The sequence below is a fragment of the Pseudophryne corroboree genome, chromosome 11 (genome assembly GCF_028390025.1).
Source record: "Pseudophryne corroboree isolate aPseCor3 chromosome 11, aPseCor3.hap2, whole genome shotgun sequence".
Taxonomy (NCBI): Eukaryota; Metazoa; Chordata; class Amphibia; order Anura; family Myobatrachidae; genus Pseudophryne; species Pseudophryne corroboree.
In genome coordinates this window covers 315307729-315331865 of record NC_086454.1, presented here as the reverse complement: position 1 = coordinate 315331865, position 24137 = coordinate 315307729, and the positions used below count along the sequence as shown (strand labels likewise).

At 49.8% G+C, this 24137-nt stretch overlaps 1 long non-coding RNA gene across 1 annotated transcript in view; it reads left to right on the top strand.

Annotated features, from left to right (window-relative positions):
* The first annotated feature begins 7004 nt into the window (after positions 1–7004).
* Positions 7005–24137, top strand: part of LOC134970221 (uncharacterized) — a 177237-nt gene continuing 160104 nt past the window's right edge. The window contains exon 1 of the long non-coding RNA XR_010189723.1: positions 7005–7087. This is a non-coding gene — a long non-coding RNA (uncharacterized LOC134970221). The remainder of the gene's footprint in view (positions 7088–24137) is intronic.

Here is a 24137-nt window from a genome sequence, read left to right as displayed (position 1 = left end):
ACAAACACTCACTTCATGTATACTATTAAACTCTGTAAAACACATTTCACATGTATTTAATGTATTAATAGTTGTGAGAGAAGCATAAAAAAAGATATACTTATTTAAATTATAATGATTTCCATAACGTTTCTTGCTGAGTAATTAAACGTGTGGGATGCAGTGTGTGACCTGCACTTAGGGGGACATTTACTAAGCAGTGATAAGAACGGAGAAGTGAGCCAGTGTAGAAGTTGCCCATGGCAACCAATCAGCACTAAATTAACATCTATAATTTGCATACTATAAAATGATACAAAGCTGCAGATTGGTTGATGGGGCAACTTCTCCGCTCTTATCGCTGCTTAGTAAATGTCCCCCTTAGACCTGCGTTTAGAGGGCAGGAGGTCAATGGAGGGTGCTCCACTGTCCACCTTGCATTCACTTCAGTTAACGTTGCAATTCGTGTGGTCACATCTGATAGGTCCCATCTTTGAAAGCATCAGACAAGAGGGTAAAGAAACAGGTTGCGGGCACAGGAAAAGGGCTTAAAAATATTAAAAGCAAAAACTACTTTTTTAAAGTACAATGAATAATCCAACTACCACTCAGAAGGGTTCTCTGATTAATCCATCCTAAAATAAAGCATATTACCTAGAGCTTATCCTAACCTTCCACTAAGAGGATTATTTTCAGGATGTGTTAGAAATCCGATGTACATTACAGCTGGCAGGTGGCTAATGTAGACCTTGTATAGTTCCTATAAGTGCTGCCTTTAGCCCTTCAGATCCAAGTGTCTCTGGCAGTAAATAATTGCGCTGTGTTCATGCACCTTTGTGGTTGCTGTAAACTCTTACAACCATTCACATGAACTATTATCTGCCTTCGCTATCTCAAGAGGAAGGCGGTTGTAGCCTTAAGAATTAGAAGGGTCGGTTCCTTAGCAATATAATGTTAAAATTAAAATGAACTTCCTATCTTCTGAAAGCCAAGAGTCTTCAGCAAAAAGCCTGTAACTCTGCGCTGTTCTACTGGCTGCTTACAAGAACAGCGCCAATTGACTTAATGGTTGCGTTACTTTCTGAGGAGGCCTTCCTGCTGTCTTCAGGAATTAGACCTGTAACCAGGACACAGCATACAATAGGCATTGATTGGTGCATGGTATTAAAACTATTTAACAATTCACCTTATTTTTTTTACTATAAAGGAGGTATTGTTACATAGAAAAGGGGAACATTCTGTACAGCTTCTCCTCATCACATAACTACATCCCCTACAGAAGCAGGATCAGTAGGCTTGTCAAGATTTCCCTCTACCCATGACCTTAATAGTTACGGGTATCTGCAGGTGGGGTGGTGAACAATCTTATTCTATATACTGTACATACAGGTGGCTAAGCACTTCGTGTCTGCTAGCCCAAGAAACTGTCCTCTCCAAGCATGAGGCCCATACAACCACTGCACCATTAACCACGGTCAAACTTCCTTAAACTTGTACTATGGATCAATGACATTTAGGAACAGGGGCGTAGCCAGAACTTTGTGGGCCCCATAGCAACATTTTGAAGGGGCCCACAACGTGTTAAAACTCTGTGAAAATGGCCCAGCGGCCATTTTCATGGAGTTCTGCGCATGTGCAGTAGAAAAATCTCAGGGAAAATGTCCACCGCGCCATTTTCTCGTGGATCTGCGCATGCGCAGTACAGTCTGAGCGCTCTAGCGCTCAGACTCTCCCCGCTGCCGGCAGAGAGGAGGGGGCCCAAATGGAGGAGGCTGCATCTGGGCCTACTCCTCTCTTAAAACGCCGCTGATTTCATATGTAACCAGGTAATATTCCTTTTTTTTTTTTTTTTTTTTTAAGCAGTCCTGAACCAGGCCCTGAGTGGGGACCTCTCCCTGCCGACCAGGCTCTGAGTGGGGACCTCTCCCTGCCGACCAGGCTCTGAGTGGGGACCTCTCCCTGCCGACCAGGCTCTGAGTGGGGACCTCTCCCTGCCGACCAGGCTCTGAGTGGGCCCCTCTCCCTGCTGACCAGGCTCTGAGTGGGCCCATTTCCTTGCCGACCAGGCTCTGAGTGGGCCCCTATCCCTGCGGACCAGGCTCTGAGTGGGCCCCTATCCCTGCGGATCAGGCTCTGAGTGGGCCCCTTTCCTTGCCGACCAGGCTCTGAGTGGGCCCCTTTCCTTGCCGACCGGGCTCTGAGTGGGCCCCTATCCCTGCGGACCAGGCTGTGAGTGGACCCCTATCCCTGCGGACCAGACTCTGAGTGGGCCCCTATCCCTGTACACCAGACTCTGAGTGGGCACCTCTCCCTGCCGACTAGGTTCTGAGTGGGCCCCTCTACCTGCCGACCAGGCTCTTGAGTGGGCCCCTCTTCCTGCCGACCAGGCTCTGAGTGGGCCCCTTTCCTTGCGGACCAGGCTCTGAGTGGGCCCCTATCCCTGCGGACCAGGCTCTGAGTGGACCCCTATCCCTGCGGACCAGACTCTGAGTGGGCCACTATCCCTGTACACCAGACTCTGAGTGGGACCCTCTTCCTGCCGACCAGGCTCTGAGTGGGCCCCTCTCCCTGCCGACCAGGCTCTGAGTGGGCCCCTTTCCTTGCCGACCAGGCTCTGAGTGGGCCCCTATCCCTGCGGATCAGGCTCTGAGTGGGCCCCTATCCCTGCGGATCAGGCTCTGAGTGGGCCCCTATCCCTGCGGATCAGGCTCTGAGTGGGCCCCTATCCCTGCGGATCAGGCTCTGAGTGGGCCCCTATCCCTGCGGACCAGGCTCTGAGTGGGCCCCTATCCCTGCGGATCAGGCTGAGTGGGCCCCTATCCCTGCGGATCAGGCTGAGTGGACCCCTATCCCTGCGGACCAGACTCTGAGTGGGCACCTCTCCCTGCCAACTAGGTTCTGAGTGGGCCCCTATCCCTGCCGATCAGGCTCTGAGTGGGCCCCTATCCCTGTGGACCAGGCTCTGAGTGGGCCTCTCTCCTCTGCTGACCAGGGAAAGGGCGACAGATGAAAACTGTTTGTTTGTGTGGCCATTGGCTCCAACATCCCCCCATGTTATCTGGCCGTAGCCTGATCATCACTTCGCTAGAGTTTTTTTCCTTTGGCCTAGTCCCCCGGCTCTCCCAAGAGATTGGTTCCCCCACACTTCTGCATGGGAGACCTTATTTATCAGGCAGTGCGGCAGTCATTTCTCTGCAGCTCTGAGCTGTCTGATTAATGCCGGTGCTGCTATACCTCTTACCCAGTGACAACAACAAATAATAACAGCCACTGGTGGCATGCTTCCTATATATACAAACGGTAGATGCTAGAATCAAGTGGCCTAAGGGACCTTTTACCTCAGGGGGAGGAGCCACGACACAAGCTGGAGGAGCTAGGCCAGCGGGATAGTTCCTCTACTATCCACGCCACCAACTATTACCTTTAGTAATCAGGTGACAAGCGGAGCGGAGCGAGCCACCGAGCCCGAAGCGTGGCGAGCGAAGCAAGCCCGCAAGGGTACTTTTCGGCTACCCTGTTCGGCTGTAGCTCCTCCCCCTGGTGACGTGTCTCCTCCCCTAGTGACGTCAGAAGGTCCCTTCTCCCACTCCGATTTAGAACCAACCATGGCCCTCATTCCGAGTCGTTCGCTCGGTAATTTTCTTCGCATCGCAGTGAAATTCCGCTTAGTACGCATGCGCAATATTCGCACTGCGACTGCGCCAAGTAATTTTACAATGAAGATAGTATTTTTACTCACGGCTTTTTCTTCGCTCTGGCGAACGTAGTGTGATTGACAGGAAATGGGTGTTACTGGGCGGAAACACGGCGTTTTCGGGGCGTGTGGATAAAAACGCTACCGTTTCCGGAAAAAACGCAGGAGTGGCCGGAGAAACGGGGGAGTGTCTGGGCGAACGCTGGGTGTGTTTATGACGTCAAACCAGGAACGACAAGCACTGAACTGAACGCAGATGCCGAGTAAGTCTGAAGCTACTCTGAAACTGCTAAGTAGTTTGTAATCGCAATATTGCGAATACATCGGTCGCAATTTTAAGAAGCTAAGATACACTCCCAGTAGGCGTAGGCTTAGCGTGAGCAACTCTGCTAAATTCGCTTGCGAGCGATCAACTCGGAATGAGGGCCGATATACAAACCCTCTCTGACGGCACGCTGTGGATAGTACTATATGTGTCACATGGTTGGTGCTGGACACGCCCCTCGGTGGCGCTGCGTACACCCATGTGGGAGCAGGCAGGCTCACGCTGCAGCATGAAATGTATTTATAAATATAGAATGAATTGCCAATCTGTCCAAATGGGCCTGATATATCAGACTGCCATCTCTCTGTCACATCTTCCTGCTCATTGTCATTCCAGCCACTGTGACATGGTATCATATTAATCCTGTAATCCTATTGCTGAGCTGTGACAGTGTGTCAGGATACAGATTCAGTGTGCCAAGTTTCTGCGTGCATTCTGTATCATCATGTGCTAGCGGCTTTGTGCCAACTTAACACAATGCCATCACCCTGACAGTGCCAGCTTATATTAATCTTGCTTTGTAAACACGGTATAGTCTTGTGTGAAGTAGAAATGCAGTTGTATATTATAGCATTAAACAACTAACAATTAAACATAATTATCAGGGTCCGTTTATTTGGGACAGGGAATCTCTACCTTCCTTTTCTAGAGAAGGTTGTTGCGCCCGCAACTCAACTGGGCAACCGCCTGACAACCCATGATATTTAGGATCCATTCCAGTCAGGATTCAGGAGAAGACACAGCACTGAAACAGCCCTGGTGTGTGTGCTGCATGATCTTCTGATGGCAAGAGACAGAGGTCACAGTTCAATCTTAATCCTTCTCTCTTCAGCCTTTCATCATGCCATGTACTATGGGGTTCTTCTGACTGGATGGCACAGTAACCAGTGCCGGTGAGGAATGATTTGAACCAGTTAAGAAGAGCTTCATCTAGAGTAGACTATGGGGGTCATTCTGAGTTGTTCGCTCGTTGCCGATTTTCGCAACGGAGCGATTAAGGCAAAAATGCGCATGCGCATGGTACGCAGTGCGCATGTGGTTAGTATTTTAACACAACACTTAGTATATTTACTCACGCCCGAACTAAGAATTTTCATCGTTGAAGTGATTGTAGTGTGATTGACAGGAAGTGGGTGTTTCTGGGCGGAAACTGACCGTTTTCTGGGAGTGTGCGGAAAAACGCAGGCGTGCCAGGGAAAAACGCGGGAGTGTCTGGAGAAACGGGGGAGTGGCTGGCCGGACGCTGGGCGTCTGTGTGATGTCAAACCAGGAACGAAACTGACTGAACTGATAGCTATTTGTGAGGAAGTCTCGAGCTACTCAGAAACTGCTAAGAAATGTCTTTTCGCTATTCTGCGAATCTTTCGTTCGCAATTCTGCTAAGCTAAGATACACTCCCAGAGGTCGGCGGCTTAGCGTGTGCAATGCTGCTAAAAGTAGCTAGCGAGCGAACAACTCGGAATGACCCCCTATATTCATAGTCACCATGGGATTCTGTAGGATATAGCGATGGACGGGATGACAGCGGTCAGAATACCGACAGCCCCCTAAAAAGTACCCTAACCCTCCCCTGCCCCCTACCCTAACCCTCCCTTGTGGGTGTCTAACCCTCCCCGGTGGTGCCTACCGGGACCCAGAAGCCGCCGCTCAGGCCGCTTAGAGCAGGCAAAGTCACAGTAGGTCCCCAACGATGGTATGATGACATTCTATCACTCTTTACATGATGAAAGCCGTCATTATGACTGCTGACATCATACCACACCCATTCTGAATGCTTGCCACATTAGAGTCTATGGGGCCCATTTATTATTGCATATTTGCGGCTACGCATTTTCCGGGTTAGCACAAATATTAGGTATCCCCGATGTACGTAGGAGGGACCGCAGCAGATATCTCCAATACCTGCTGAGATCCCTCCATTCCTGCTGGCAGCCGCATCCCCCATAGGTTTCTATGGGGGGGATGCGATGCTGCTGTATATATTGGCCCCCGCACCCACCGCCAATCTGTTGTAGCCGGCAGAGGCTTTCACCAGATCCCTCCCCGGAAGTGGCCGCTGCGCAGTGCAGTTTTAGGTTTTTAGCTAGCTGTGCGTGCACAGAACCCCCCTCTTCCCCCCGGCAAGCATCACAGCACATCGCAGGGACAGGCTCCTTTCGGAATCCCTTGTTCCTGCATGTGCTAATTGATACATCAGCCCGTTGTGATCACATATTGCAATGCAATCCTAGGCGGTACAATCCCACCCAGATTACACTAAATAAGCGATCCATGATAAATGGGGTATCCGGACTCCAGGTCGACAGCACAAAGGTCGACACACATTAGGTCGACGTCAATTGGTCGACATGGAAAAAGGTCGACATGAGTTTTTCACGATTTTTTCTTTTTTTGAACCTTTTCATACTTAACGATCCACGTGGACTACGAGTGGAACGGTAATCTGTGCCGAGCGAAGCAGTAGCGGAGCGAAGGCACCATGCCCGAATCATGGCGAGCGAAGCGAGGCATGCGAGGGGACGCGGTGCACTAATTGGGGTTCCCGGTCACTCTACGAAGAAAACGACACCAAAAAAACATAAAAAAATCATGTCGACCTTTTGTCCATGTCGACCTTTTGTCCATGTGGACCTAAGGTGTGTCGACTAATTGGCATCGACCTAAGGTGTGTCGACCTTTGTGCTGTCGACCCTCAGTCCCAGACCCGATAAATGGACCCCTATGAGTAGTGAGGTTGAGATAAGGGACTGAGTAGAGGTGGAGGCAGAAGTGGACATACTGTATACTCCGTAGTGGATCTTGCTACGGGCAAGTAGGATTATTTCCTAGGGCGCCGCCTTTCGGAGGGCGCTGCTGCCGTCATGGTAAGATTCACTACTGGTGCTAGTGCTGTGCAGTGCGCGATGAAGTCATCACGCACCGCACTGCATTGTGGGAGCGGCATATAGACGATAGAGGACATAATTGACCTCTAGTGTCTATGCGGAGCTATGGAAAAGACGTCATGACGTCTCTCCCATAAATCCGTGGAGCGGCGCCGGCGGGCAGAGACGGAGGGCAGCAGCGGTCGGGAAGCAGGAGCAGTGATTGTGAGTATAAATTTATTTTTATTTTTCTACTCTGCTGGGGGCAATACTACTGTGGGCACAGCTACAGGGGGCATAACTGACCACGCCCTCTTCTCCGTAAAGCCACGCCCCTATTTTCTCACCCGGTGCGTCGCAAGGTCTAGAGACGGCCCTGTGTATACTCTATGTTGATCCAAATCCTGCTGTGTTACTGAACAATCTGATGAGAAGTGAGTACAAAGGTAAAAGGAATGTCTGGTGAACTGTGAAGACCGGGGGCCGACTTCTGCAGAATCTCAATTTAAGATCAGTGCGTCTTATGCCACCAGTGCCACCGCAGTAATGCGGTAAGAAATGCTTGAAGGACTTGATGAATCTGTGAGAACTGTTGCATGATCAGATAAAGACCTGAGCTCTGTACGGACAGTATGCAGCAGATCTTTCCCCACCTCTCCCAGCCCAACCACCGTCCCTAAGATCCTGTTTGAAAAGAAATGATGAGTGAAAGGAATGAGTGCGCTCCCCTTCCCTGCAGATCCTGCACTTCCCTACACATTCCCACATCTATGCCCGGCACGATTGCTGCTTCTGACAATCCCACTCACATCTCCACGCTCGTTTTCATCACTGTAGATTATAAGGAGCCATCTGTGGAGCACTGTGTCTCCAGAACGCCTCAGTGGGTTGGCTATGTCATGTATCAGCAATCCCGAGCCAGTTCTTTAGATATATCTGATACAATAGATGTATTTGCCATTGGGAAAGCATTGTAAGAAGAAAATGTAACTCTGTATTATGGGCTGATAATCACGCAGCTGATGTTTTGTCTTCTGTGCGTGTCTGCATCGTACCAATGAGCTGCCCAGACCAGGAGCATAAGGTGGGCAGAGAAACACATGCAGGCATCGAGGGAGAGACACAAAGGGAGAGGCAGAGACAGGAGTGATGGAGAAACCAGAGTACCCGGAGGAAACTCATGCACGCACGGGGAGAACATACAAACTCCGCACAGTTATGGCCATGGCGGGAATCGAACCCATGACCTCAGTGCTGTGAAGCAGTAATGCTAGCCAATGCTCTAATCAATGTATTGACCCAAAACATGTGCCTGTATGGCTGGGAACACACCTGGCATATCTATCTGCCAACCGAGCAGTCGATTCAGCCAAGCATATAATCTTTCCGATCGGCCGCTCAACAGGGGTTACTTAGATGTGGTTGGAGTTGCTATGTATGTAGCAAAGGGTATGGGACTCAAGGTAGACAGTGTCTAGGTCGACACCTATTGGTCGACAGTGGCTAGGTCGACTCTAGCAATAGGACGACACAGCCATTAGGTCGACATGAGTTTTTCATGTTTTTTTGGTGTCATTGTTTTCGTAAAGTGACTGGGAACCCCAATTAGTGCACCGTGTTCCCTTGCATCGCTCGCCATGCTTCAGGCAAAGTGCCTCGCTCCGCTACCGCTGCGCTCGGCACAGGTTACCATTCCCAATTGTAGTCGGCGTGGATCGTTAAGTATGAAAAAGTTTCAAAAAAGTTTTTTAAAAAAAATGCACGTCGACCTTTTGACCTGTCGACCTAGAACATGTCGACATATAAACCCTGTCGACCTTGAAAACATGTCAACCTAGTGACTGTCGACCAATAGTGGTCGACCCAAACATTGTCGACCTAGACCCTGTCGATCTTCAGACCGGATCCCATTCCGGCAATATAGAATGTGCTGTAATAACTCACCAACATATACTGTGCCAAGTATCAGGGAATGTAAATGCCAGCGGTGCTTTCATATGACATCAAATAAAAGCAGTATTTTATTGCACCAGAACTAATGCCTGTTATCAAACTGGATACCAGCAGTCCACGTGGATCGTAAAGTATGAAAAGTTCAAAAACAGGAAACATTTTTGAAAAACTCATGTCGATATTTTTGCAGGTCGACTTTGTTCATGTCGACCTAATGGTCGCGTCAACCTATTTCTAGTATCAACCTATTCACAGTCGACCAATGGGTGTCGACCTAAGTGGTGTCGACACAGAGTTCAGGTACCAGAGCAAATTACCCATTATCGGCAGTTTGTGCATGCTCGAACCTAATCCTACGCATGCACAAACAGGTCCTGTGACGACAGACACACTACGGGATTGGACTATCAGTGATTGACAGTCTGATGCTGTTTGGAGCGGGGAGAGGGGGTGGCGACGGCCTCCATTTCTTCAAATGGAAGAGGCCAGGAATCTCTGTGGTTGCACCATGGGTGCCACAAGCACCTGATAGTGAGTAAGTGGTCCGTTGCTGCGTCCCATGGTGCAGATTGGATCACTAATGTAGCAGGAGGTGTCTGCTTGTAATAGACGCCTCCTGCTGCATCACCGTACAGCATTATCACTGCTGCTTCCAAGGAAGCTCCACTGTTCCTCTGACCGCCGCCTCTCCTCCGGGCTACTTATTTACTCCCACCCAACCATCCAAGTCTATTCACATGTTGCTCTTGATTGCGAGTTGGACCCAGCTCCGGCTGCTTCTCCAGATTATTAGCAGACTGCATTATGCGTACGCTACGCACCTTGACGGAGGATACGAGAACAGACCGTTTGCTCCATAACCAGACTTCTGTGTGTTAAAGCGTATGTATGGAGAAGGGACGCCTGTTTATGGCAGATCTATTGCACCCAGCCTGGGTTAGATATTACTGTCTATGTTAATGACGTCGGCCTCGGCTGTGGAAGGAATAAAACGGAGGACATTATGTCTCCAGGCCCAAAGACGGGTGGATATGCACTTCGGCATCAGGTAGCAAATCTGGCTGCTGCAGCGGACTCAGGGGGTAATTCAGACCTGATCGTAGATGTGCGGAAAAAAAAATTTCAAACGATCAAATTCTAAGACATGCGGGGGGACGCCCAGCACAGGGCAAGTCCACCCCGAATTCCGGATCCAGACCCCCCTCCCCCTGCACACATGTGAAAGCATTGTACAGCGGTTCCTCACCATGTTTCGGATCACAGCTGCTGCATGTGACATCGCGCAGCTGCCGCAGTCTGCCCTGCAAACGGTCCGGACACACATGCGTTGTCCGAAATGCGCCCCCCCCCTCAATGCTGTGTCGACGCCACTTTAATGCCACTGCGGTCCCCCCTCCACCCTGCGAACGCCTCTGCCTGTCTATCAGGCAGAGGTGATCACACAAGTGAGATGCCGTCACACGTCACTGGGTGCGCACGTGCAGTGTGGCTGCTGCGCGTGCACACACTTCACCGGCCTTCAGCCTGCGACCGCTGCCGCGGCAACATCCAGGTCTGAATTAGGCCCTCAGAATCCGTCCCACTGACAGAAAGTGCACTCCATAAAATGACTTAACCGTAATCCTCACATTTAATACGATCCTGAAACTATAACATACATTCTGCACAGCCGTAATACGGTATCCGGACTCCAGGTCGACAACAAAAAGGTCGACACACCTTAGGTCGACGCCAATTGGTCGACACACCTTAGGTCGACATGGACAAAAGGTCGACAGGAACAAGGTCGACATGGAAAAAGGTCGACATGAGTTTTTTATGTTTTTCTTCTTTTTTCTTACCTTTTCATACTTAACGATCCACGTGGACTATGATTGGAACGGTAATCTGTGCTGAGCGGAGCGGAGCGAAGGCACCATGCCCGAAGCATGGCGAACGAAGCGAGCCATGCGAGGGGACGCGGTGCACTAATTGGGGTTCCCGGTCACTCTACGAAGAAAACAACACCAAAAAAACATAAAAAACTCACGTCGACCTTTTTCCATGTCGACCTTGTTCCTGTCGACCTTTTGTCCACGTCGACCTTTTGTCCATGTTGACCTAAGGTGTGTCGACCAATTGGCGTCGACCTAAGGTGTGTCGACATTTTTGTTGTCGACCCTGAGTCCCAGACCCCCGTAATACACAGGAGTGTGTCGCTCTCTATAAAAGCAGATCTGCAGCTGTGCACTGGCCGTGAGCTTCCAGAAGGATTTTATGGCAGATAATTGTACCATCAGAGTGTCATCCTATTGCAGTAAAAATAATTTACTGATAGCTGTATCTTACCCAGAAGTGTCAGGGCGCTGAGCGTTACACAGCAGCCGCCGCTTGAGGACAGAGCTGGATTTAGAAGAAAGTAGATCTAGTAAACATATTTTGCTCTTGGCAGGAGACTGATGAATACTGTGAAATGCCAAGATCAGAAGATGTCCCTAGGCCAAATCTCCAATCCCACACAGCGCATTGTGTTAACAATCCCTGCCGACCACGCTAACCGTGCTGGGAGGGCTGCAGTGCCAGCAGTGCCAGTAATCAGCACATGGCACCTCACAACTAGGGGACAGTTTCTTTCCTTTCCGTGGTCTATAGCAGTCTGTGCTTCGCACAATCTCCGTCTTATGCAAACATTTTAAATGTAATAAAAACCTCTTTATTGCGGAGCCGAATAAACATTAGTTACTATTCCGCAAGATTCAGAATGCGGCTGCAGATTCCATAGAGGTAACACATTATCTAAAAGTTATTTCCGGGGCTAAATAAAACGGAAGAGTTAGATTAGTAGTCATGAGTGATTATTAATTGCAGTTCACCTTTGGAATATAGCAAATGTATTGCGGATGACAAATATATATAAACACTATCTTAAACTATAGAATTCCCAGTATACTATAGAAAAATCCGTCACATAGATTCTGCCACACATCTTTCATTCTCAAGATACTGGGGCTAATGCAGGTGTGGTTGGAGTAGCTGTTGCTTCTGCCAGAGCTGTAACTAGACAGTTTGGTGCCCTGTGCCAGAAGAAGAATTGGTGCCCCTTGCCCCAATATTAAAAATAGAGACAATGGGGGGGTCATTCCGAGTTGATCGCTAGCTGCATTTGTTCGCAGCGCAGCAATCAGGCAAAAAAATGGCAGTTATGTGCATGCGGCACAATGCGCACGTGCGACGTACGGGCACAACGAACGATGCAGTTTTGCACAGGGTCTAGCGAGAGTGATTGACATGAAGTGGGCGTTTCTGGGTGTCAACTGACCGTTTTCAGGGAGTGTTCGGAAAAACACAGGCGTGCCAGGGAAAACGCAGGCGTGGCTCTGCGAACGCTGGGCGGGTGTGTGATGTCAAATCCGGAACTGAATAGTCTGAAGTGATCGCAAGCGCTAAGTAGGTTTTGAGCTACTCTGAAACTACACAAAAATGTTTTGCAGGCGCTCTGCGATACAACCGTTCGCACTTCTGCTAAGCTAAAATACACTCCCAGTGGGCGGCGGCATAGCGTTTGCACGGCTGCTAAAAACTGCTAGTGAGCGATCAACTCGGAATGACCCCCAATACGCGATGAAGGCACGCATACAAAATGTAGAGGCGTGGCTTCATGGGGAAGGGGCGTGGACACAGAATAGTACCAATTCACATTACACCGCACAGTAGTGTCTATTAGTCACATTACACAGCATACTAGTGTCTGTTAGTCACATTACACTGCACAATAGTGTGTGTTAGTCATGTTACACCACACAGTAGTGTCTGCTAGTCATGTTACACTGCACAGTAGTGTCTGTTAGTCATGTTACACTGCACAGTAGTGTATGTTAATCATGTTACACTGCACAGTAATGTCTGATAGTCATGTTACACTGCACAGTAGTGTCTGTTAGTCAAGGTACACAGCACAGTAATGTCTGTTAGTCACGTTACACAGCTCAGTAGTGTCTGTTAGTGTTAGGGTCTCCTGCTCTGTGCTGCCACGTCGTCATGGCAACCGGGAGACAAGTGCTAGCGGAGTAACCTGAGCGTAGCTGATACTCCGGTTCGGGTCTTTTGCTGTGCAGTGGTTACAGGCTCTGTGCACGGCAGGGGATCCGGTGCTGGTTTTTGTGCTCACAGTCTGTGAGGTCTGAGTGGGGCGTGGACAGCACCTGCTATATAAACCCTCTTCTCAGGTTAGGCAGATGCTGCTGAATCTTTGTTGGTTAGTCAGTTCCTGAAAGCTAGCTAGTACTGTGTAAATTTTGTATTTGTTTGTTGCTTACTGCAAATAGGCCTTGGGATTTGGTATTACACTCTGCCAATCCAGACCTAGCAGTAAGACTGGAGTCAGTCGTTTAACCTGCTGGGGTTCTTTTGCTACTCTGTGAACCTAGCAAGTTTGCGGCTGTATTCTCAGACTTGCCTGCCAAAATCCTTTCTCACTGTGCAAGGTGTTCAGGTGTCAGTTTAGTGGCAGTAAGCTGAACCAGTGCACTGCAAGTGAAGACTAGGATTGTGGAGACTCTCCTTGTGTCTATTATTCCATCTCTGACCAAGGAGTTTACTGACACACCCGTTGGTAACCCTTTAGGGTTTTGCTGTTGCCCTTAGCAACAGCATTTCGAGTTCTCTACGTATTAAATCACAACATCTCGCTTCTTTCCATCTGAGCATTCCTAATACTAGGGAGACACCCAGTTTCTTAGCCTTTGGGCTTCTCTGTTCACTTTGTGTTTATTTTGTTACCCTATCACCTTCTGTGTATGTAATGTCATATTCCCCAGTCTGTCTGTGAGTTCATTTGTTTTGCATCCCTCTCCATTCAGACACCAGTACATTCCTGCTGGCACTGGTGTGCATAACATATTCAGCAGTCTAATACTCCTGTTGAAATTTTGTGGGAATATGGAGCATACCCCTCAAAATACTTTGCAACAGGTGGTCGATCAGGTGCAGGTCCTGACTCGACAATTTAATGATTTGTCCATTAAAATGCACACCTCGCAGGCCGCTGGCGGAGCTCCCGCAGCAGCAGTACCTTCAGGGGTTAAGGAGCCGAAAGTAAATCTCCCGGATCGTTTTTCTGGAGATCGCTCGCAGTTCTTTTGTTTCAAGGAGAGCTGCAAGCTATATTTCCAGCTTAGGCCTCAGTCTTCTGGGTCGGAGATTCAGCGGGTGGGCATAGTGATTTCCTTGCTACAAGGAGACCCACAGGTCTGGGCATATGGGTTGCAGCCTGACTGTCCGTCGCTTAAAAGTGTTGATGCTTTTTTTACGGCACTGGGCATGTTGTATGATGACCCTGACAAGACGGCCTCAGCCGAGGCTCAGATTTCGATCCTTAAGCAAGGGCGAAGGCCAGTTGAGGTTTATTGTACGGAGTTTCGGAGGTTGGCCCATGATACCCAGTGGAATGACCCAGCCCTGAGACACCAGTACCGAAGAGGTCTTTCTAACCAGTTAAAAGACCAACTGGTACAATATCCCTTGCCTGATAGCTTGGATCAGCTCATGCAGTTATCCATTCGGGTGGATAGACGGCTGAGAGAGCGCAGGCTTGAAAGGGAGACCGAGGTTTCCTTCTTTCCCAAGGGAACCTCAGACTCTGAGGAATTTTCCGAGGAGCCTATGCAGATTGGGGCTACCCGCCTCTCCTCGCGTGAGAAGACGCGGAGGAGACAGCAGGGGTTATGTTTGTACTGTGGGAATAAAGGTCATGTGGTAGTATCATGCCCAGAAAAGCCGGAAAACTTCAGGGCCTGAGGGTGACGGGAAATATCCTGTCAGGCCAGAAGTCAGAATTTCCCAAGAAGACTTTTATCATTCCGGTGACCTTGAAGATCCTCGGTCAAACTGTCAAGACTGAGGCCTTTGTGGACAGTGGGGCCGACGGGGTTTTTATGGACCGCCAATTCGCCCTGAAACACTCTGTTCCCTTAGTACCCTTGGCATCGGAAATTGAGATTTGTGGGTTAAACGGGGAACCATTATCCCAGGGTAAAATTACCTCTTGCACTAGCCAGATTTCTTTGTTTATTGGAGCCACACACTCTGAAAAATTGTCCTTTTATGTGACTGTCTGTACTTTTGCCCCATTGGTGTTGGGGTTACCCTGGTTAAGGGCCCACAATCCTCAATTTGACTGGGTCTCTGGGGAGATTCTTAGTTGGGGTACTGATTGTTTCAGGAGTTGCTTGAGCCTTCCAGTCAGGCTTTCGCAGCTAAGTTTGCCAGGATTGCCAGAATGTTATGCAGATTTTGCGGACGTGTTCTCCAAAAGAGTTGCAGAGGTACTACCTCCCCATCGCCCCTATGACTGTGCCATTAATTTGTTGCCGAATGCTAAGCTTCCCAAGAGCAGGTTGTACTCCCTGTCACGTCCTGAGACTCCGGCTATGGCAGAGTACATTCAGGAGAACTTGGCTAAGGGATTTATCAGACCTTCACAGTCTCCAGTTGGGTCGGGGTTCTTCTTCGTGGGTAAAAAGGACGGTTCGTTGCGACCCTGCATCGACTTCAGGGAATTGAACCATATCACGATTAAAAACTCATACCCACTGCCTCTCATTTCGGTCTTGTTTGACCAGCTTCGTACTGCCACCATTTTTTCTAAGATTGACCTACGCGGTGCGTACAATCTAATCCGAATAAGAGAGGGGGATGAATGGAAGACTGCCTTTAATACCCACTCAGGGCACTATGAATATTTGGTGATGCCTTTTGGGCTCTGTAATGCCCCGGCAGTCTTCCAGGACTTCATGAACGATGTGCTCAGGGAATATTTGGATAGATTCTTAGTAGTATACTTAGATGACATCCTAATCTTCTCCCATTCCCTGGAGGAACATCGGAAGCATGTACGCTTAGTCCTCCAGAAAATAAGAATTTACTCACCGGTAATTCTATTTCTCGTAGTCCGTAGTGGATGCTGGGAACTCCGTAAGGACCATGGGGAATAGACGGCTCCGCAGGAGACTGGGCACATCTAAAGAAAGAATTAGGACTATCTGGTGTGCACTGGCTCCTCCCCCTATGACCCTCCTCCAAGCCTCAGTTAGGACACTGTGCCCGGAAGAGCTGACACAATAAGGAAGGATTTTGAATCCCGGGTAAGACTCATACCAGCCACACCAATCACACCGTATAACTCGTGATAGGAACCCCGGTTAACAGTATGATAACAAAAGGAGCCTCTGAACAGATGGCTCGCAATAATAACCCGATTTGTGTAACAATAACTATTTACAAGTATTGCAGACAATCCGCACTTGGGATGGGCGCCCAGCATCCACTACGGACTACGAGAAATAGAATTACCGGTGAGTAAATTCTTATTTTCTCTGACGTCCTAGTGGATGCTGGGAACTCCGTAAGGACCATGGGGATTATACCAAAGCTCCCAAACGGGCGGGAGAGTGCGGACGACTCTGCAACACCGAATGAGAGAACTCCAGGTCCTCCTCAGCCAGGGTATCAAATTTGTAGAATTTTGCAAACGTGTTTGCCCCTGACCAAGTAGCAGCTCTGCAAAGTTGTAAAGCCGAGACCCCTCGGGCAGCCGCCCAAGATGAGCCCACCTTCCTTGTGGAATGGGCTTTTACAGATTTAGGCTGCGGTAGTCCTACCGCAGAATGCGCCAGCTGAATAGTGCTACAAATCCAGCGCGCAATAGTCTGCTTAGAAGCAGGAGCACCCAGTTTGTTGGGTGCATACAGGATAAACAGCGAGTCAGTTTTCCTGACTCCAGCCGTCCTGGAAACATAAATTTTCAGGGCCCTGACTACGTCCAGTAACTTGGAATCCTCCAAGTTCCCAGTAGCCGCAGGCACCACAATAGGCTGGTTCAGGTGAAACGCTGATACCACCTTCGGGAGAAACTGAGGACGAGTCCTCAATTCTGCCCTATCCATATGGAAAATCAGATAAGGGCTTTTATAGGACAAAGCCGCCAATTCTGACACACGCCTGGCCGAAGCCAGGGCCAACAGCATGACCACTTTCCACGTGAGATATTTCAAATCCACAGTCTTAAGTGGTTCAAACCAATGTGATTTCAGGAACTCCAAAACCACATTGAGATCCCAAGGTGCCACTGGGGGCACAAAAGGAGGCTGAATATGCAGAACTCCCTTGACAAAAGTCTGAACTTCAGGCAGGGAAGCCAGTTCTTTCTGGAAGAAAATCGACAGGGCCGAAATCTGGACCTTAATGGACCCCAATTTGAGGCCCAACATCACCGCTGTTTGCAGGAAATGCAGGAATCGACCCAGTTGAAATTCCTCTGTTGGGGCCTTCCTGGCCTCACACCAAGCAACATATTTTCGCCAAATGCGGTGATAATGGTTTGCGGTGACATCCTTCCTGGCTTTGATCAGGGTAGGAATGACTTCCTCCGGAATACCCTTTTCCTTCAGGATCTGGTGTTCAACCGCCATGCCGTCAAACGCAGCCGCGGTAAGTCTTGGAACAGACAGGGCCCCTGCTGCAGCAGGTCCTGTCTGAGCGGCAGAGGCCAAGGGTCCTCTGAAAGCATCTCTTGAAGTTCCGGGTACCAAGCTCTTCTTGGCCAATCCGGAACCACGAGTATAGTTTTCACTCCTTGCCTTCGTATTATTCTCAGTACCTTGGGAATGATAGGCAGAGGAGGAAACACATAAACCGACTGGTACACCCACGGTGTTACTAGAGCGTCCACAGCGATCGCCTGAGGGTCCCTTGACCTGGCGCAATATCTTTTTAGCTTTTTGTTGAGGCGGGACGCCATCATGTCCACCTGTGGTCTTTCCCACCGGTATACCAGCATTTGGAAGACTTCTGGATGAAGTCCCCATTCTCCCGGGTGGAGGTCGTGCCTGCTGAGGAAGTCTGCTTCTCAGTTGTCCACTCCCGGAATGAACACTGCTGTCAGTGCTAACACATGATTTTCCGCCCATCGGAGAATCCTTGTGGCTTCTGCCATTGCCCTCCTGCTTCTTATGCCGCCCTGTCTGTTTACATGGACGACCGCCGTGATGTTGTCTGATTGGATCAGTACCGACTGGTTCTGAAGCAGGGTCCTTGCTTGGCTTAGGGCATTGTAGATGGCCCTTAGCTCCAGAATATTTATGTGAAGCGAAATCTCCTGATCTGACCACAGTCCTTGGAAATTTCTTCCCTGTGTGACTGCCCCCCAGCCCCGAAGGCTGGCATCCGTGGTCACCAGGACCCAGTCCTGTATTCAGAATCTGCGGCCCTCTAGTAGATGAGCCCTCTGCAGCCACCACAGCAGCGACACCCTGGTCCTTGCCGACAGGGTTATCCGCTGTTGCATCTGGAGATGGGACCCGGACCATTTGTCCAACAGGTCCCACTGGAAAGTCCTTGCGTGGAACCTTCCGAATGGAATTGCTTCGTACGAAGCTACCATTTTTCCCAGGACTCGTGTGCATTGATGTACCGACACCTGTCCCGGTTTTAGGAGGTCTCTGACTAGAGATGACAACTCCTCGGCTTTTTCCACTGGAAGAAACACTTTTTTATGGTCTGTGTCCAGAATCATTCCCAGGAACAGAAGACGTGTCGTCGGGACCAGCTGTGACTTTGGAATATTGAGAATCCAGCCGTGCTGTTGTAGCACTTCCCGAGAAAGTGCTACCCCCACTACCAACTGTTCTTTGGACCTCGCCTTTATCAGGAGATCGTCCAAGTACGGGATAATTAAAACTCCCTTCTTGCAAAGGAGTATCATCATTTCGGCCATTACCTTGGTAAAGACCCTCTGTGCCGTGGATAACCCAAACGGCAGCGTCTGGAACTGATAGTGACAGTCCTGTACCACAAATCTGAGGTACTCCTGGTGAGGGGGGTAAATGGGGACATGTAGGTACGCATCCTTGATGTCCAGGGAGACCATGTAATCCCCCTCGTCCAGGCTCGCAATAACCGCCCTGAGCGATTCCATCTTGAACTTGAACCTTTTGATATAAGTGTTCAAGGCTTTTAAATTTAAGATGGGTCTCACCGAACCGTCCGGTTTCGGTACCACAAACATTGTGGAATAGTAACCCTTTCCTTGCTGAAGGAGGGGTACCTTGACAATCACTTGCTGTGAATACAGTTTTTGGATAGCCACCAACACTGCCTCCCTGGTAAGGCAGATTTTAGAAAACGGTGGGGGGGGGGGGGGGGGGACGTCTCGAATTCCAGCCTGTACCCCTGAGATACTACTTGAAGGGCCCAGGGATCCACCTGTGAGAGAGCCCACTGTGTGCTGAATTTTCTGAGACGGGCCCCCACCGTACCCGGGTCCGCCTGTGAAGCCCCAGCGTCATGCTGTGGACTTACCGGACGCGGGGGAGGACTTTTGCTCTTGGGAACTGGCTGTATGCTGCAGCTTTTTCCCTCTACCTTTTCCTCTCGGCAGAAAGGACGCGCCTCGAGCCCTCTTGTGTTTTTGGGGCCGAAAGGACTGTACTTGATAATACGGTGCTTTCTTTTGCTGTGGGGTAGCTTGTGGCAAAAATGTCGATTTCCCAGCTGTAGCTGTGGAAACGAGGTCTGAAAGACCATCCCCAAACAGTTCCACCCCCTTATAAGGCAAAACTTCCAAGTGCCTTTTTGAATCGGCATCACCTGACCACTGCCGAGTCCATAACCCCCTTCTGGCGGAAATGGACATTGCACTTATTTTTGATGCCAGCCGGCAAATATCCCTCTGTGCATCACGCATGTATAAGACAGCGTCTTTTATATGCTCTACTGTCAGCAAAATATTGTCCCTATCCAGGGTATCAATATTATCCAACAGGGAATCTGACCACGCAGCAGCAGCACTGCACATCCATGCTGATGCAATCGCTGGTCGCAATATAATGCCCGTGTGTGTATATATAGCTTTTAGGGTAGCTTCCTGCTATCGGCAGGATCCTTTAGGGCGGCCGTATCCGGAGACGGTAGTGCCACCTGTTTTGATAAACGTGTAAGCGCTTTATCTACCCTAGGGGATGTTTCCCAAAGTGACCTATCCTCTGGCGGGAAAGGGTACGCTGCCAATAACCGTTTAGAAATTATAAATTTCTTATCGGGGGAAGTCCAGGCTTCTGCACACACCTCATTTAATTCCTCAGATGCAGGAAAAACTACTGGGAGTTTTTTCTCACCGAACATAATACCCTTTTTTTTGGTACCTGGGGTACTATCAGAAATGTGTAATACATTTTTCATTGCCTCAATCATGTAACGGGTGGACCTATTGGAGGGTACATTAGTCTCATCGTCGTCGACACTGGAGTCGGTATCCGTGTCGACATCTGTGTCTGCCATCTGAGGTAGCGGGCGTTTTAAAGCCCCTGATGACATTTGAGACGCTGGAACAGTCACAAGCTGAGTAGCCGGCTGTCCTATGTCGTCAAACCTTTTATGTAAGGAGCTGACACTGTCACGTAATTCCTTCCATAAGTCCATCCACACAGGTGTCGACCCTTCAGGGGGTGACAACACACTTACAGGCATTTGCTCTGCCTCCACATCATTTTCCTCATCATACATGTCGACACAGCGGTACCGACACACAGCACACACACAGGGAATGCTCTGACAGAGAACAGGACCCCACAAAGCCCTTTGGGGAGACAGAGGGAGAGTATGCCAGCACACACCAGAGCGCTATATACCACAGGGATATCACCTATAAAGTGTGTTTTCCCCTTATAGCTGCATATATATTATACTGCGCCTAAATTTGTGCCCCCCCTCTCTTTTTTTATCCTTTCTGTAGTGCAGGACTGCAGGGGAGAGCCAGGGAGCGATCCTTCCAGCGGAGCTGTGAGGGAAAATGGCGCCAGTGTGCTGAGGGAGATGGCTCCGCCCCTTTTTCGGCGGGCTTTCTCCCGCAATTTTAAGATTTCTGGCAGGGGTTAATATACACCTATATAGCCTCTGGGGCTATATATGGTGTCAGTTTGCCAGCCAAGGTGTTATTTATTGCTGCTCAGGGCGCCCCCCCCAGCGCCCTGCACCCATCAGTGACTGCAGTGTGTGGTGTGCATGAGGAGCAATGGCGCACAGCTGCAGTGCTGTGCGCTACCTTGGAGAAGACAGAAGTCTTCAGCCGCCGATTTTCCGGACCTTCTTGCTTCTGGCTCTGTAAGGGGGACGGCGGCGCGGCTCCGGGAACGGACGACGAGGTCGGGTCCTGCGTGCGATCCCTCTGGAGCTAATGGTGTCCAGTAGCCTAAGAAGCCCAAGCTACCACCACTTAGGTAGGTTCGCTTCTTCTCCCCTTAGTCCCTCGGTGCAGTGAGCCTGTTGCCAGCAGGTCTCACTGTAAAATAAAAAACCTAAACTATACTTTCTTTCTAGGAGCTCAGGAGAGCCCCTAGTGTGCATCCAGCTCAGCCGGGCACAGAAATCTAACTGAGGCTTGGAGGAGGGTCGTAGGGGGAGGAGCCAGTGCACACCAGATAGTCCTAATTCTTTCTTTAGATGTGCCCAGTCTCCTGCGGAGCCGTCTATTCCCCATGGTCCTTACGGAGTTCCCAGCATCCACTAGGACGTCAGAGAAACTCAGAGACCACCGGCTTGGGGCGAAGCTGGAGAAGTGCGAATTTGAAGTTCAGCAAATCGCATTTCTAGGATATATTATCTCTCCAGAAGGTTTCCAAATGGAGGGTTCCAAGGTACAGGCAGTCCTGGATTGGGTGCAGCCCACTAGTTTGAAGGCGCTTCAGCGTTTTATGGGCTTTGCAAATTTTTATAGACGATTTATCGCTGGATTTTCGTCTATAGTGGCGCCCTTGGTGGCACTCGCTAAGAAAGGGGCGGATGTTGCTCACTGGTCTTGTGAGGCCAAAGCGGCTTTTGCCCGTCTCAAAAGGGCATTTGTCTCGGCCAAGGTGCTGCGACACCCAGATCCAGAGCGTCCTTTTGTGGTGGAGGTGGATGCCTCTGAGATGGGTATTGGGGCAGTGCTCTCTCAGATGGGGGTGTCTGATAATCGCCTTCATCCCTGTGCTTACTTTTCCCGTAAATTTTCGCCTGCCGAGATGAATTATGACGTGGGTTACCGGGAATTGTTGGCTATTAAAGATGCACTCGAGGAGTGGAGACACTGGCTTGAGGGGGCTAAGTTTGTGGTCTCAATTCTCACCGACCATAAGAATTTGGCATATTTAGAGTCAGCGAAGCGCCTCAATGCCAGGCAGGCACGATGGGCTTTGTTTTTTGCTCGCTTTAATTTTTTGATAACATATCGCCCTGGGTCAAAAAACATCAAGGCTGATGCGCTCTCGCAGAGTTTTGCTCCAATCCAGGAGACCACCGAGGAGCCATTGCCCATTGTGTCCCCATCATGTGTTAAAGTGGGCATTACCCAGGACCTCTTGTCATTAGTCCTTAGAGCACAGGAGCAGGCTCCTCCAGACCTTCCGGTAGGTCTTTTGTTTGTGCCTCCTAGGTTAAGACAGCGAGTGTTCCTGGAATTCCATGCCAAGAAGTCGGCAGGTCACCCGGGTATTGCCAGAACTCGGGAGTTGCTATCTAGGGCGGTGTGGTGGCCCTCGGTGGCTAGGGATGTGGATCAGTGGGTTAGGGCATGTGACATCTGTGCCCGAAATAAGACTCCTAGAGGGGTTCCTGTTGGCCCATTACATCCACTCTCTATTCCATCTAAGCCATGGACCCACATTTCAATGGATTTTGTGGTGGACTTGCACAAATCCTCGGGGATGACAGCCATCTGGGTTGTCGTTGACAGGTTTTCGAAGATGGCGCACTTCGTTCCATTGGTTGGGCTGCCATCGGCCAGACGCCTGTCTGAATTATTTATGCTGCATGTTGTGCGCCTCCACGGGTTGCCACTTGATGTGGTCTCTGACCGCGGATCTCAGTTTGTGGCCAAATTCTGGAGGGCATTTTGTTCCGATCTCCAGATTTCTGTCAGCTTGTCGTCAGGCTACCATCCGCAGTTTAATGGGCAGACTGAAAGGGTGAACCAGTCCTTGGAGCAGTTCCTCAGGTGTTATGTCTCCAAGTGTCAGACTGACTTGGTTGCTCATCTGTCCATGGCGGAGTTTGCCTATAACAACGCGGCTCACTCTGCTACAGGGATCTCTCCCTTCCTTTGTGTGTATGGGCATCATCCTAAGGCCAACTCTTTTGACCCCCTGGACTCCACGCCTGGTGGTTCCTCTGTGGTTTCGGTCCTTAGAGGTATTTGGAGGAAAGTGAAGAAAGCCCTTGTGTCTGTGTCATTAGTGACCAAAAGGGTTTTTGATAAGCGGAAGAGACCCTGCAGCTTCAAATTAGGAGACTTCGTCTGGTTGTCTACCAAGAATTTGAAGTTGAGACAGCCATCTCATAAGTTAGGCCCCCGGTTCATCGGTCCTTATAAGATCACTAGGGTTATCAATCCGGTGGCATTTCAGTTAGATCTACCCCGTTCTTTGGGTATCAATAAAACATTTCATTGTTCCCTTTTAAAACGGGCGATTAGTAATCCTTCTTCCAGTGGAAGACCTTCCCCTCTTCTGATACGTGGCCAGAGGGAGTTTGTTGTTGAAAGGATTCTTGACTCCAAGATGGTTCGGGGTCGGCTGTCATTTTTGGTGCACTGGAAGGGGTATGGCCCGGAGGAGCGATCGTGGGTGCGCAGTTGTGATCTTCATGCCCCCAGACTGTTACGCTCTTTCTTCTCGCAGTTCCCCGATAAACCCGGTGGTAGGGGTTCTTTGACCCCTCGTCAGAGGGGGGGTACTGTTAGGGTCTCCTGCTCTGTGCTGCCACGTCGTCATGGCAACCGGGAGACAAGTGCTAGCGGAGTAACCTGAGCGTAGCTTATACTCCGGTTCAGGTCTTTTGCTGTGCAGTGGTTACAGGCTCTGTGCACGGCAGGGGATCCGGTGCTGGTTTTTGTGCTCACAGTCTGTGAGGTCTGAGTGGGGCATGGACAGCACCTGCTATATAAACCCTCTTCTCAGGTTAGGCAGATGCTGCTGAATCTTTGTTGGTTAGTCAGTTCCTGAAAGCTAGCTAGTACTGTGTAAACTTTGTATTTGTTTGTTGCTTACTGCAAATAGGCCTTGGGATTTGGTATTACACTCTGCCAATCCAGACCTAGCAGTAAGACTGGAGTCAGTCGTTTAACCTGCTGGGGTTCTTTTGCTACTCTGTGAACCTAGCAAGTTTGCGGCTGTATTCTCAGACTTGCCTGCCAAAATCCTTTCTCACTGTGCAAGGTGTTCAGGTGTCAGTTTAGTGGCAGTAAGCTGAACCAGTGCACTGCAAGTGAAGACTAGGATTGTGGAGACTCTCCTTGTGTCTATTATTCCATCTC